The 15,114-nt window shown below is 52.0% G+C and overlaps 1 protein-coding gene across 2 annotated transcripts in view; it reads left to right on the forward strand.

The window, feature by feature from the left end:
• Nucleotides 1–15,114, forward strand: part of SCHIP1 (schwannomin interacting protein 1) — a 638,382-nt gene that overhangs the window by 388,446 nt on the left and 234,822 nt on the right. The gene's annotated exons all lie outside the window — the stretch shown is intronic.

Genomic DNA, 15,114 nt, shown 5'->3' on the forward strand with positions numbered 1-15,114 from the left:
CAGACTCACAATTGCCTCTCTGCATTTAGCAAGTTGCGGGGTACTCCACAATCTGACCCAATATTTTAATGGTCTACTTGCTGCAATGTCACATTCCAATATCAAGCTAGCCATTGGGGCACCCTTTGGTTTCACGAGTGGTGATCTTAGGAAATGGTTATCCACCACATTGATTTGTGTACTAACGCAGTGACCCCATAGTTCTGCCGCATAAAGGGTTGCTGTCCAACCATGGGTTCTATATAGATTAAGAGCAGGGGAAAGTGCACCCTTCCTGTGTTTGTTTAAAAAATTGCGGCTTCCACTGCTATGCTTCTCTGGGGTGGTCAATGCTTTAGCACATTGGGCTGTCCAGGAAACATCTTTCGTAAACCTAATCCCCAGGTACTCATAATAATGTACCTGCTCCAAAATACACTCTTCTATTGAAATCTTTAAATTGATGTGCCTACTGTTTTTTTTATGGCCAAACACCATCACTTTGTTTTTTTCTATTTTAAGTTCCATCGAAAGATCTTCACACATTCAATGAAGACTTTCAGATTATGCCTTAAATCCACAGGGTGGTGGCTAACAGCACTGCATCATCTCCATAGAAGAGTGCTGGGAACATACATGTACCAAGTTTTGGGGGTTCTAGGCGAAGTGCTAACAGCTCTTCAATTATTATATTTATGTACCGGCTGAATAGGAGAGGGGCTAGCACCACTGCTGCACCCCCTCTCTACCGAAACAGTATCCGTCGTTTCCCCACCCAATCCCCATCTCACTGAGGCACCATTATTACAGTAGAGGGACATATTACAGAACAGCAGTGAATCTGGTACCCCCTTGTTTCGCATAACAGACCACAATTGACCTCTAGACACACTGTCAAATGCAGTCCGTAGGTCTATGGAAACAGCATAGATCCTGTGATGTTGCAAGGACACATACTTTGCAAGGACTGTGTATAACCGAAGGCACTGGTCTACTGTTCCAATGCCAAGCTGAAAACCAGCTTCTAAATGGTTATAGCGGTTACCTTCACTGGCCCAGCACTGTAGACGAGTCAACAGTGCACGTACCTATACCTTCCCAACTGCATCTAACAGTAAGATCGGCCTGTCATTCCCAGGCTTGGTGTTGTCTCCCTTCTTATACAATGCTATTATAATTGCCTCACCCATGATTTATAAATCACATCAATAGGATTGTGCTGTCCCTATGACTCCGATGAATAAAGAGATGCAGAAACTCATAGGATGTAGCCTGAAGATAGAAGGTAGATGTGGTTTGGAAGTCGTGGTTGGATTCTTAAAGCAAGTGGGACACACCCGAATGTGCTCTTGACTAATATAGTTCTCTGCCTCTGAATCATACCTGCGTAGAGCGGATATCTCAATCACTCATCATGATGGCGCAACAAGCAACACTTCAGGCTAGTCAGGTTAGTAAGAACTTCCAATGAGGCGATGGAGTTCAGAAAAGCTTTCTCATATTTAGCCGGAGCGATTCTAAGTGTTTCATAGGTGCCGTGAGACCCCATATCTTGAGTGGCATAATCAGCCAGCATCAGCTTTCCAGGAAACATTGGGGGCATCTAGTTTTGCATTTTCAGATTTTTAGTTGTTTTTTTCCCACCAGATCTTAGACTGGTTGGGGCAATTTCAATTTTTAGGTGCAGGCTGAAGACCCTTCTATTCGAGTAAACTTAGCTGTCTTGCTTATTCACTCCAGCTTGGATTCTCCGGCTTAGTTGACTGAAATGTTTCCTTTATTCGTTTAGCTGTCCTGTTGTCTGTCTTGTCCCCGCGTTTCTATGCCTACAGGCGTTGTCTCAGCGCGTTACAAATGAATTAAATAAATTAAATAAATAACAGGGCCTCTTGACAGCTATGTTGTTGGAAACAAATGTTTTTTCATAATACTCACGGTGCAATCATAGATGTCAAATTGATTATTCTTAGCGTCATTTCGTTCAAAAAGCGACACTGATCAGAAGTGACCACTCGACACTTGCTTTCAGCTCTGTACTTCCATGAATGGTTGTAACAGCGTGACAGTACATACGGCTCACTCCAACACTGTTACACTGAATACGTGTTGGTTTTTAGCTGGCACCATGCTTCTAGTTCTGGCTCGTTGTAAACCAAGTATTTTACTGTAACATTGGATTTTAGGTACAATGATTTTCGAAAGGTTTTAGATGTAACCTAAAAAAACAACTGATTAAAACATGGATTTCATAAATCTTTAGCAAATTAATATTTTAATCTACAGATATTTGAGTCCCTAATCCGAAGGAAGAAAGCTAATTATTTTGTTCTCACACTCTGATAAAACACACCCAGTGGCAGACCATAATAAACGCAGTGAAAGGAGCGCACAGAAGGATGCAGTGACAAACACAACAGTAATACACACAGGGACAGGCACAAAGCACAAGAAGACACCTCTATGGTGGCAATCATACCAAGGCTGCCCAATGACATGTATTTGGGCATCTGACCTGGTCCAAATCGTCTCTCGATGCTTCGTTAAACATATTTCCTATTGTGACTCGACGTACACGTCTACTCCTCTACAGGATGCTTCATATGGAAAGCCCCTTCTGTGTAAGAGCGCCGGGGATGAATTGCTCTAGTGGCAGGTTTAATGTTACTAGAGATTCTAGTGGCCAGTCTAATGTTACTAGAGATTCTAGTGGCAGGTTTTCAGGCCGATTCATGTAATTCCTCTCAAAAGTGTCGCACGCGGCTGGCGCCCAGTGTGCCCGTGCGAATGTCTGCGCCAGCCGCGTGCGATAAAATCAATTCCCGCGCACAGCGTATTCATGGATTCTCGCCTCCAAAAGCAGACGTGGTGCAGAGTGGCGCAGCGACCCTGCAGCAGCGCCAGTTACGCCCCCAAGAACGCCCTCGCGCAATGAAAAGCCATCAAGATCGCAAAACCATCGCAAAGGGCTGCGCCAACCCTGTACCAGTTTACCGGACTGGCAAAAGCGGGGAACACGTATTACGGGTGTTGGGAACACGCGTGCGCGAGAAGATTCACACGTGATCGGGCCAGGGGGAGCGTGTGCGTGTATTTCAGGGGTGCGCGAGAAGTTCTACACGCGAATGGCCTGGGTGCGTGTATTTCAGGTGTACGCAGAAAGTTTCACACGTGATTGGGCTGCGTGCGTGTATTTCAGGGGTGCGCGGGAAGTTTCACACGCGATTGGGCTGCGTGCGTGTATTTCAGTGGTGCGCGGGAAGTTTCACACACAATTGGGCTGCGTGCGTGTATTTCAGAGGTGCGCGGGAAGTTTCACAAGCGATTGGGCTGCGTGCGGGTATTTCAGGGGTGCGCGGGAAGCTTCACACGCGATTGGGCTGCGTGCGTGTATTTCTGGGGTGCGCGGGAAGTTTCACACGCGATTGGGCTGCGTACGTGTATTTCAGGGGTGCGCGGGAAGTTTCACATGCGATTGGGCTGCGTGCGTGTATTTCAGGGGTGCGCGGGAAGTTTCACACGCGATTGGGCTGCGTGAGTGTATTTCAGGGGTGCGCGGGAAGTTTCACACGCGATTGGGCTGCGTGCGGGTATTTCAGGGGTGCGCGGGAAGTTCCACACGCGATTCCATCAGGGTACGTGTATTACAGGGGTGCGCATGGAGCACCACACGCGATTTCATCAGGGTACATGTATTACAGGGGTGCGCAGGGAGCACCACATGTGAATTGTTCCCTCTACACCCTCCACGGCCCCTGCAGGTGGCTCACTCCACAGGGGCCTACCCTGCACATGTCCTGCAGGCACCCCATCCACCATGGCCATGCCCCCCAGCCAACCCACATGTCAATTTGCACTACTGCCCACCAACGCATGTCCCCCTGCACCTACCAGCCACCAGGGGCAACCTCCACCATGCCCCCACCCATGTCTCCCACCCCCCACCCCCCAGCACTGTGGGGCACCTGCCAGCAGGCCCCACCCATGTCCAACTCATGTTCCCCACCCCCCCACCCCCAGCACTGCGGGGCACCTGCCAGCAGGCCCCCACCCATGTCCAACTCATGTTCCCCAACCCCCCCACCCCCCAGCACTGTGGGGCACCTGCCAGCAGGCCCCCACCCATGTTCAACTCATGTCTCCCACCCCCCCACCCCCCAGCACTGTGGGGCACCTGCCAGCAGGCCCCCACCCATGTCCAACTCATGTCTCCCACCCCCCCACCCCCCAGCACTGTGGGGCACCTGCCAGCAGGCCCCCACCCATGTCTCCCACCCCCCCACCCCCCAGCACTGTGGGGCACCTGCCAGCAGGCCCCCACCCATGTCCAACTCATGTGTCCCACACCCCTCCCACCCCCCAGCACTGTGGGGCACCTGCCAGCAGGCCCCCACCCATGTCCAACTCATGTCTCCCACCCCCCCACCCCCCAGCACTGTGGGGCACCTGCCAGCAGGCCCCCACCCATGTCTCCCACCCCACCCCCCAGCACTGTGGGGCACCTGCAAGCAGGCCCCCACCCATGTCCAACTCATGTCTCCCACCCCCTCCCACCCCCCAGCACTGTGGGGCATCTGCCAGCTGGCCCCCACCCATGTCTCCCACCCCCCCACCCCCCAGCACTGTGGGGCAACTGCCAGCAGGCCCCCACCCCCCAGCACTGTGGGGCACCTGCCAGCAGGCCCCCGCCCATGTCGCCCACCCCCCCACCCCCCAGCACTGTGGGGCACCTGCCAGCAGGCCCCCACCCATGTCTCCCACCCCTCCACCCCCTAGCACTGTGGGGCACCTGCCAGCAGGCCCCCACCCATGTCCAACTCATGTCTCCCACCCCCCCACCCCCCAGCACTGTGGGGCACCTGCCAGCAGGCCCCCACCCATGTCCAACTCATGTTCCCCACCCCCCACCCCCCAGCAGTGCAGGGGCACCCTACACCAGGCCCTTGCCCATGTCCCATCCATGCCCCCCTGCACCTGGGTCCCAACAATCCCCAATCATGTCCGTAATGGCCATCCTCCCCTGCCAAAAGGCCCAACCAACTATCACATCCACCCACATATCAAAGGCAATTACATGTTACACACCCAATGTAAATAATGCAAATGAACACATGTCTGTCACACACAATGGCTGCAAGTGAATGTTAAAACACCCAACATGACATGCATGAAAGCAATGAGATGATACGACACATTGAAGGATGAAAATAAAAAGGTATTGAAAATCAACTTGAATGGAAATGAAATGAGAAAAACCACAAAGCAAAACAAACAAAACAAGATGAATGTCCATGAAAAAAATCAAAAACACACAGCACAATCAAAATGAATGGTGTCCAAAGTCACAGTCAGAAAAGTAATCCAAGTTTAAATGATAAACAAAAACCATTGCTCCATGGCGATGAAAAAAAATCCAAAAAATAAAAGAATCCATTGAAGAACTATTTACAAGATAATACCGGGTCCAAGAGCCCAACCAAATGAAACCTAACTATGACAACTAACTAAAAACTGAACTATATACAAAAATGTGGCGCATTGTCCAATCGCAACCAAATAAAAAAAAAAATCAAAGGAAACCTAACACTAACTATATAACTATATACAAAGGCGGCGGGCAAGTCCAGCGGCTCACTCCGTGGTGTTCCGGGCCAGGGCATCATCGAACTCCTGTTCGATGTCCCGGAGGCGGTCCTGTTCCATGGCCCCGAGGGTCCGCAGGGACGACGCCGTCTCCTCCTCCAACCCCCTGCGGATTGCCTCGAGGCACTCGGCCCGCCTCAGGGCCCTCCGCATGGAGTTCTCCGCCCTGACCATTGTGAGCCGCACCTCTTCCGGCCGCCGCCACTCCGCACCTATATGCTGGCCCAACCGCTGCCACACGGAAGACACTTCCTGTCCTGGGTCCTCCTGCCCTCCGGCCGATGCCTGCCCCTCCGATGTTGATGGCCCCGAGCCATGATGCCTCCCACGTTGACTCCGCTGCTGCCTCCGACGCCACTGCCTCTGCCAGCACGACGGCATCCAGGCTGATGGAATCCACCGACGCCGTCGTGCACGTGCCCTGCCTGATGATGCCGGCACATCCTCCATCTGCTGGGGTACAGTTGCTGTGGTGTCCACCCCTGCTGGACCTCTGACTCCCGACTGTGGCAGGGATGGGATCCCCACCAAGCTGGCTGCATTCGTCAGGGCAGACACACAGGGGGCCCTGGTGGCATCTGGGCCGGAAGACGGCAAGGAGAACGACTGGTGTATAGTCTCCACAGAGGAGGAGAGGGCCGCCAGATTGGCCGACACATGCAGGAAACCCCCGAACATGGACGATCCCAATTGGGCCACGTCGGCACGGTGCTCTTCGTGATGACGTGCGTTCTCCTCCTGGGAAGCACGCACGGCATCACGAATCACAGCCGTGCGCATCGCAACCCCAATCAGGACCTTCTCCATACGGCCAGAGGTCCCCTCGTCCGCAGGTGGAGGGGAGTCAGATGACATGGACATCCCCTCTACCTGCGGACGGGCCTGGGACGGGGCATCCCTGCTGGTGCATGGTGGTGCACCCACAAGGTCAGGCACAGCGACATGCACAGGCCCCTCCACGGTGACCTGTGCTGCCTCCTGCCCCTGGACTGCACCACTTGCACCAGCAGGGATGCCCCACCAGGCCCCATGTGCGCCTCAGTGGCGGCCTCCTCCTCCTCTGTGGAAACCACCAACCTGGATGGCTCCTCACCATCTTCCGCCGTAGCAGGCCCCTGTGGGGGCTCACCCACCCCTTCCGCTGCAGCCGTGGGGGCATCCCCGCCGCCTTGCTCCACAGCGCCGTCTCCGCCCTCTTCTTCACTAGCCGCTGCGTAGAGGGAGACATAGAACACAAGCATCAGGGTACTGTACAATGGTCCCCTAGACAGGAAGCAATAGCAGATGAGTGCCACTGTCAAAGTACACTTCCATCATGTCCCTCCACAACACATGTGTCAGTCCAGGCAAAACACACACAGTGACAGTCATGGTGCATGCCATGGACATTTCCATACATGTCCAATGGACTCCCGAAACATACAATGTAATGGAACTCACATGCATCATGGGTCATGCCTATCACATGCACACACTTCACCTCAGTCACATCCATCTGGCCCCGTACACCCCAATCACAGTGGATACAAGGATGACTAGGCTGCATCAGTGAATCTGTAAATTGTCACAGACATGTGTCATGCATCCATGGCATTCACAAGTCACAGACACGCAGGTCAGGCACACAGACATGGATACCATATATGTACCTGGCATCAGCACCCATCCCTCACCCCCACCCATGTCCAGGAACAGAGACTGCCATGCTCTCATGTGTACAATCTGCATAGGGCTCCCCATGTCGCATTTAAACACATGCAACAACCGTGCGGTTCACACATTACTGGTCGCACATGCATTACCATGATGTCCCTGCACACATACATGCGTACATGGCCTATGTCACACATACAGGCAAGTATCAGACAACCAGCACACTGCAACATGCCCTGTCTCACACAGCAATGCTTGGCCACTTACCACTCAACTCCAGACGGGTCTCCCTCTCAAGGACCTGGGCATGGAGCGCTGGGTGTACGCGTTCCAGGACCCTCATCTGGATGGAACTCATGCGGCCCCGGCCCCCCTCCACGAGGCGCCGGGCCTTTATGAGGGTCCTGGACCTCAAGTCCTCCCAGCTCTTCTTGACCTTCTGGATGGTGCGGGTTGCCACCCCCTCCGCGTTGATGGCAACCACACAGTCGGCCCAGATCCTCTCCCGTCCTTCCTTGTTGGATCTGAAGAGGGCATCATACTGCCCGAGGACTTGCTCCACCAGGACACCAACTTCGGTGGCAGTGAAGCTGGTGCCCCTCTGCCCCTCTGGCCAGGGGTTGCCACTGGTGCCAGATGTTGATGTGCCCGACATGGCAACCCCAGGGGCAGGAGTGGGTGGGCAACTAGGTCCTGGGGCTGGGCTGTGGAGCGATGTTATCCGAGTCGGGAGTCTTCTGTTCCAGCAGGGGTGGACACAGCAACTGGACCCCTGCAGAAGGCTGATGTGCAGGCACCAAATGGCAGGGCACGGTGGCAGCAGGCAGGCAGGCAGGCAGGCAGCAGCAGATGGCACGTGGGAGGCTGCTCGGGGCACTGGGGGGCAGTAATTCGGCCTTCTGGGCAGGAGCGTGGTCTTCCGTGTGTTTTCGCGTGGCCAGCTTGATACGGAGTGATTTGGCACGTGAAAATCCTGCACGTCAGCGTGAAATTCGAGGAAAGGGCCTTAGCGCGTAAGCGCGTCAGCACGCGTACGCGATTTCATTGGACCAAAGGCCCGTCTGTGATGTTTCGCGCACAGGCGTTGCCCTGGCAGGGCTTGGAGATCCCGCGTGCCTTTACACTGCTCTGTACGTGCTTTTCGTGCGGTGCGTGTGTTTTCCATCCGTTGGGGTTCACACGCTATTACTTCACAGCGGGTGTTGGCTACGCGTTCTTCTACCTGCAAGGCAGACGTTGAGTGGTACCCCGCTCCCCCCCAGGCCCAATCGCGTGAAAAACCTCACGCGAACCCCTGAAATACACATACCCCGCTCCCCCAGGCCCGATCGCGTGTAAAAACACCCGCGAGCCCCTGGAATACACATACCCCGCTCCCCCAGGCCCGATCGCGTGTGAAAACACCCGTGAGCCCCTGAAATACACGTACCCTGCTCCCCCAGGCCCGATCGCGTGTGAAAACACCCGCGAGCCCCTGAAATACACGTACCCCGCTCCCCCAGGCCCGATCGTGTGTAAAAACACCCGCGAGCCCCTGGAATACACGTACCCCGCTCCCCCAGGCCAATCGCGTGTGGAACTTCACGTGCACCCCTGAAATACACGCACACGCTCCCCCAGGCCAGACCGCGTGTAAAACCTTGCGCGCACCTCTGAAATACCCGCACGCAGCCCAATCGCGTGTGAAACTTCACGCGCACCCCTGAAATGCCCGCACGCAGCCCAATCGCGTGTGGAACTTCTCGCGCACCTCTGAAAAACACGCACACGCTCCCCCAGGCCCGATCGCGTGTGAAAACACCCGCGAGCCCCTGAAATACACGTACCCCACTCCCCCAGGCCCGATCGCGTGTAAAAACACCCGCAAGCCCCTGGAATACATGTACCCCGCTCCCCCAAGCCCGATCGCATGTGAAAACACCCGCGAGCCCCTGAAATACACGCGCCCAGGCCAATCGCGTGTGAGAAACTTCTCGCGCACCCCTGAAATACACGCGCCCAGGCCAATCGCGTGTGGAACTTCACGCGCACCCCTGAAATACACACACACATTCCCCCAGGCCAGATCACGTGTAAAACTTTGCGCGCACCCCTGAAATACCTGCACGCAGCCCAATCGCATGTGAAACTTCACGCGCACCCCTGAAATGCCCGCACGCAGCCCAATCGCGTGTTGAACTTCACGCGCACCTCTGAAATACACGCACACGCTCCCCCAGGCCCGATCGCATGTGGAACTTCTCGTGCACCCCTGAAATACACGCACACGCTCCCCCAGGCCCGATCGCGTGTGGAACTTCTCGCGCACCCCTGAAATACACGCGCACAGGACAATCGCGTGTGGATCTTCTCGTGCACCCCTGAAATACACGCACACGCTCCCCCAGGCCCGATCGCGTGTGGAACTTCTCGCGCACCCCTGAAATACACGCGCACAGGACAATCGCGTGTGGAACTTCTCGCGCACCCCTGAAATACACGCACACGCTCCCCCAGGCCAGATCGCGTGTGGAACTTCTCGCGCACCCCTGAAATACACGTGCATAGGACAATCGCATGTGGAACTTCTCGCGCATCCCTGAAATACATGCACACGCTCCCCCAGGCCCGATCGCATGTGGAACTTCTCGCGCACCCCTGAAATACACGCACACGCTCCCCAAAGCCCGATCGCGTGTGGAACTTCTCGCGCACCCCTGAGATACACGCGCCCAGGACAATCGCGTGTGAAAACACCCTCGAGCCCCTGAAATACACGCACCCAGGCCAATCGCGTGTGAAACTTCTCACGCACCCCTGAAATACACGCACACGCTCCCCCAGGCCCGATCGCGTGTGGAACTTCTCGTGCACCCCTGAAATACACTCGCACAGGACAATCGTGTGTGGAACTTCTCGCGCACCCCTGAAATACACGCACACGCTCCCCCAGGCCCGATCGCGTGTGGAACTTCTCGCGCACCCCTGGAATACATGCAGACGCTCCCCCAGGCCCGATTGCGTGTGGTACTTCTCGCGCGTGTAGAACTTTGGCGCACATTTTTTTCCTGCGCAGGGACGCTACCGCCTGCTTTCGTGTGGCAGACATGTCTGGGCCAATGCGCATCTTTGGCCGTGCGCTGTTTTTCCCTATTCAATTCCATGAATACGTGTTGTAGGCGAGCGTGTGGGCGTTCTGCGCACTTGCCTCCTGTACTTCCCCCGTGACGCCCACATTTTCACGAGTTGTTCCCCATTCTGCGTGTAACGCCCCGTGTTACGCCTACTTTTGTTATGTGCGCCGCGCTATGTGCGAATTCGCTGTGGCCTTATCGCACGGCGTTCGATGACCTGTGCGCCAGCGTGCGCCAGCGTGCGCCAGCGTGCGCCGCGCACTTTTTCAGCGCACATCCCACATTTTGCGCGTGCACAGACTTCCATGAATAGATGTGCGATGTTTTCTGTGCGATAATCGCACTTGCACTGCGATAATCGCACTTGCACTGCGATTTTCGCTATTTCACTGCGAATCGCACGTTTTCGCACGCGTGCCCCGTTTTTTCGGCACATGTTGATTCCATGAATCGGCCTGTTTATGTTACTAGAAATTCTAGTGGCAAGCCTAATGTTACTAGATATTCTAGTGGCAGGTTTAATGTTACTAGAGAATCTAGTGGCAGATTTAATGTTACTAGAGATTCTAGTGGCAAGCCTAATGTTACTAGAGTTTCTAGTGGCAGGTTTAATGTTACTAGAGATTCTAGTGGCAGGTTTAATGTTACTAGAGAATCTAGTGGCAGGTTTAATGTTACTAGAGATTCTAGTGGCAAGCCTAATGTTACTAGAGATTCTAGAGGGAGGTTTAATGTTACTGGAGATTCTAGTGGCAGGTTTAATGTTACTAGAGATTCTAGTGGCAGGTCTAATGTTACTAGAGAATCTAGTGGCAGGTTTAATGTTAATAGAGGTTCTAGTGGCAGGTCTAATGTTACTAGAGATTCTAGTGGCACGTCTAATGTTACTAGAGATTCTAGTGGCAGGTTTAATGTTATTAGAGATTCTAGTGGCAGGTCTAATGTTACTAGAGATTCTAGTGGCAGGTCTAATGTTACTAGAGATTCTAGTGGCAGGTTTAATGTTACTAGAGATTCTAGTGGCTGGTCTAATGTTACTAGAGATTCTAGTGGCAGGTTTAATGTTACTAGAGAATCTAGTGGCAGGTGTAATGTTACTAGAGATTCTAGTGGCAGGTTTAATGTTACTAGAGGTTCTAGTGGCAGGTATAATGTTACTAGAGATGTTACTTAACATATAGGGCTAAGCATACATTGCACATGTTATGCCTTTTTCTGCAAGCAGGATATGTCTTGTTAGATAGTTCTGTGAGTTAAGCGCTTGCCCCAGATATGTGTGCGAGCTGAAGTCACTGTTTCAAGTAGCCCTTCATTTTTCTGCGGTCAATACTTTGAATGCCAATAAATTAGATAATATTAGAAGCATATTATTAGAGTACTTAGAAGGGGGATAAATCCGGAATTAAGCATGCCGTAAACATTGACATTATTCTTATATTATTTTAGGAGAAATGCCAAAGTCAGACTTGAATTAGATGTAAGTTCTAAATTTACCAAAATGTGAAAAGGTGCATATATTCCAATTGATTCTGACGCTGGTGAGGAGAAGGGTGCAAGGTTGACCGTCAAGCCGGGCTTGTGCAGTGAAAGGTTTGCTTAACATATATTATGAAGAGTGTGGAAAACTGGAAGAAGCAGGTTATTTCTCGATGTGAATATACCTTTAAATATGAATGTGAGTTCTCTGCTGGAGTGTCTATGGAGACTTTGGCATAAAGGAAGATGGCCTTCAGATGCTGGAAGCTGCAGGAGAAAGAGAGACTTAGAATTTCTGTCTTAGCCCATTTGACAGTAAAGCAATTGGCTCCAGGAAGTGTGGCGCAAAACAGGGCAGCCTTGTGATCTTGGCCACACTATTGGCTTCATTAGGTGTCAGGCTTATGTAAAGGTCTGTAGTGTGTGCTTTTTTCTTTAGGCAGACAAATAATGGGGACTTGCATATCACGAACTTCTAAGTTCAATATGAATACATTACTTGGTACCATACATTTAACACCTTCTCATTAGTGAACTCACTGCAGTGTTTTGAATTAACATTAATAAGATGGTGATCAATTGTCTGACCCACACACCCATTCTCCACTTTAGCATTGGCAAAGAGGAGCTCTATATTTGGGCCTCATTCATCAGAACTCGGTCCTTGCTATCTGAATGAAATTACACGCATAGTGTATATGAAGTGTCTAGGGTAAAAGATAATAACATTAAGCCATAGAGTTAGCAGGGCGTGCAATAGTAGCCATGAGGTTCCCTGAAATTCTGTCTTAATTACCCGTGGCGAAGCAAGGATGTTGAGGCGGATTTCGGGCATGTGCTCCCGAAAGCACCCCGGCAGAGGAGAAGCATGGCAGCAGTGCAGGACCCATGGCACAGAGGCCACAACAAGCATGGGGCAGCCGCAAACCTGGGCGGTTCAGGTGATCCAAGAAGCTGACACCAAAGATGCTCAGCTTGGCGTAGCGAGGCAGGAAGTTCCTTGAGATTGCTGGGTAATATTGACTGGAATTTCTCCGAAATATCCGATTTTCATTGGCTGAGCCAAACTGAACTTTCGATAAAAGGTGCTAGTTAAAATATAAATTGCATAGAACATTTCTTTTTTAAAACCATAAAAAGTGGTCGATAAAGAATGCCTTTTCTGTCATTAGGGGAGCTGCTTGCAAGCCCCTAACCCCCCAACAGGTGTGGAAGGCTATGGGTGAGCAGATTTGTTATTAAATAATTTAGAGGGCAATGTCTACTTTCTAGAGCTTGTCAGAGGGTTCATTAGAAAAGGACAACGTGATATGTGAGACATTAGGACTTAGACATGGCTATTTCCAAGATGAGCATGTATAAATTGCCGGTAAGATTGCTCAGCGGGTTGAGCGCTCGCTGCTGCGATCTGAGCGTGATCTGCAGGTCACAGGTTCGAATCCTGGCAAGGCCAACTCAGCCTTTCATCCTTCCGAGGTCGATAAATGAGTACCGATTTCGGTTGGGTGATATTGTATGTAAATATGTGCTCTGTAAAGCGCTTTGGCATAAGGCGCTATATAAATAACACATCATTATCATTATAAATGCAGGACACTGTGGTCCTGATTTACAACGTGTTTTTCTATGGCTTTCATGCCCCAGCGGAGGGTGCAGGGGGACGGTAACGGTTCGCCTGCCCGAGCCATGGTAGGGCTGAGCAAAGCGACGGCTTCGGTGAGTGCTGTGGGCCGTTACCGTCCATGTCCGCACCTGTCGGGGAGTGAAACCCATTTGCACCCCAGGGTTCATCCAGCGGCCAGAGTGGGAGGTGTGCCATAACAGAGCATAGAGCTCCGGACCGGTCCTGCAGGTAAATGGGGAGGGAGGAGTTGTGGAAGTTGTGGAAGAGGTTTAGGTTTAGTTTGGGGGTGGGGGGAAGGTGTGGAGGCAACAGGAAAGACACCCTGTTCCCTGCCCACATAAAAAAGAAAATGCTGTCACCCAGGGAAGGGCCTCGGGAGGCTGGGACAGCCGCCGAAGAATGTATACTCTCGCCTGCTGTTCCAGCCACCTGATTGGCTAATGGCCTTCCCTCGGTCTGAAAATGGGATTGTGCCATTGTTAAACGTATTTGTAAATCAGGCCCTGTATGTTTATGGGCAAGGCATGTAAGCAAGTGGTCAGGAAGACCATTTTTTTTAATGTGATCTGCTATGAGCTAGGTGAAAGTGTTTCGGATATGTCTCAGGAGGATAGCTCAGCGGCAATGTGCTCGCATTGGTATGGTAGCAACACGACACGGAGCAACACAGGTTCGATCCCTGGGTCCGCGCTTAGAAACCTCTGGGTATTAAGCGCGTTATGAATAATCTATCATATCATATGTATTAGTTATCCATTGTCTAAGGCCAAGAATGTGGCTTTGTGCGTTTCGGACCTTCATTTGAATAAAGCACCCTTTACCACCTTCATCAGGGCTCTGCCATTCTTTTCGCCTCCCTTGATGCCCAGTATTGGCCACCAAGCGCTTCCTCTGTGATCTGCCTAAGGATGGAAGCAGGAAAAGGTTATTTCAAGGCACAAGACCCCTTTTAAGAGCAAAACTACATCTTAAGGGAAAGTTGGTACTTTTTGATTGAAAAAGCTCCACTTTCCTCACCCTGGGCGTGAAAAGGTCAATGCTCTCTCCAGAAGGTCAGAGGGCTGTGCAGTGGCTGGGACTTCTGCCGGAATCAATGCGCCTGTCATTATATTCTATTGGAAAACAACCATGTAACTGGCTGTAAATTGCAGATGAACAGAGCCCTCATTACTGCCAGCACATTTCTTTCCTGGGCCTTTTGTGATGTAATTAAAGCTTCGAGGCTTACAAAGCTGGGCTCTTATCAGCCTCTCACAGCATCCACATGTGCGTTTGCTGCAGTCAGAGCACAGAGGGTGATAAGTGACGCGCCTTTCGCACAAAGCACTGGGCCGCCCTGTGTTGTAGTTTGTCAGTGCGCCTACAAGGAACCAGCATGAAGCCATAGAAACTGCCAGCCTTCATGAAGATGTCCCTTGTATTAAACAGGAGTATTTTAGAATGTCTGCTCTCCCAGCATGATCCCAGCTCTGTTTGTCGGTTTCATTGAGTAGGCATAGTAGCCATGTACAGGATATAACATGCATAGTTTAAATCAGCAGAGCTCATGAGGACCTTCTTAGGAAGCATTTATGTTATTTTTTTATTTGCATTTTTAAAGCGCTCACACAGCCCAGTGGCATCGAGGCG

Source organism: Ambystoma mexicanum, chromosome 10, assembly GCF_040938575.1.
Source record: "Ambystoma mexicanum isolate Mex_15411 chromosome 10, UKY_AmexF1_1, whole genome shotgun sequence".
In the NCBI taxonomy this organism is placed as follows: domain Eukaryota; kingdom Metazoa; phylum Chordata; class Amphibia; order Caudata; family Ambystomatidae; genus Ambystoma; species Ambystoma mexicanum.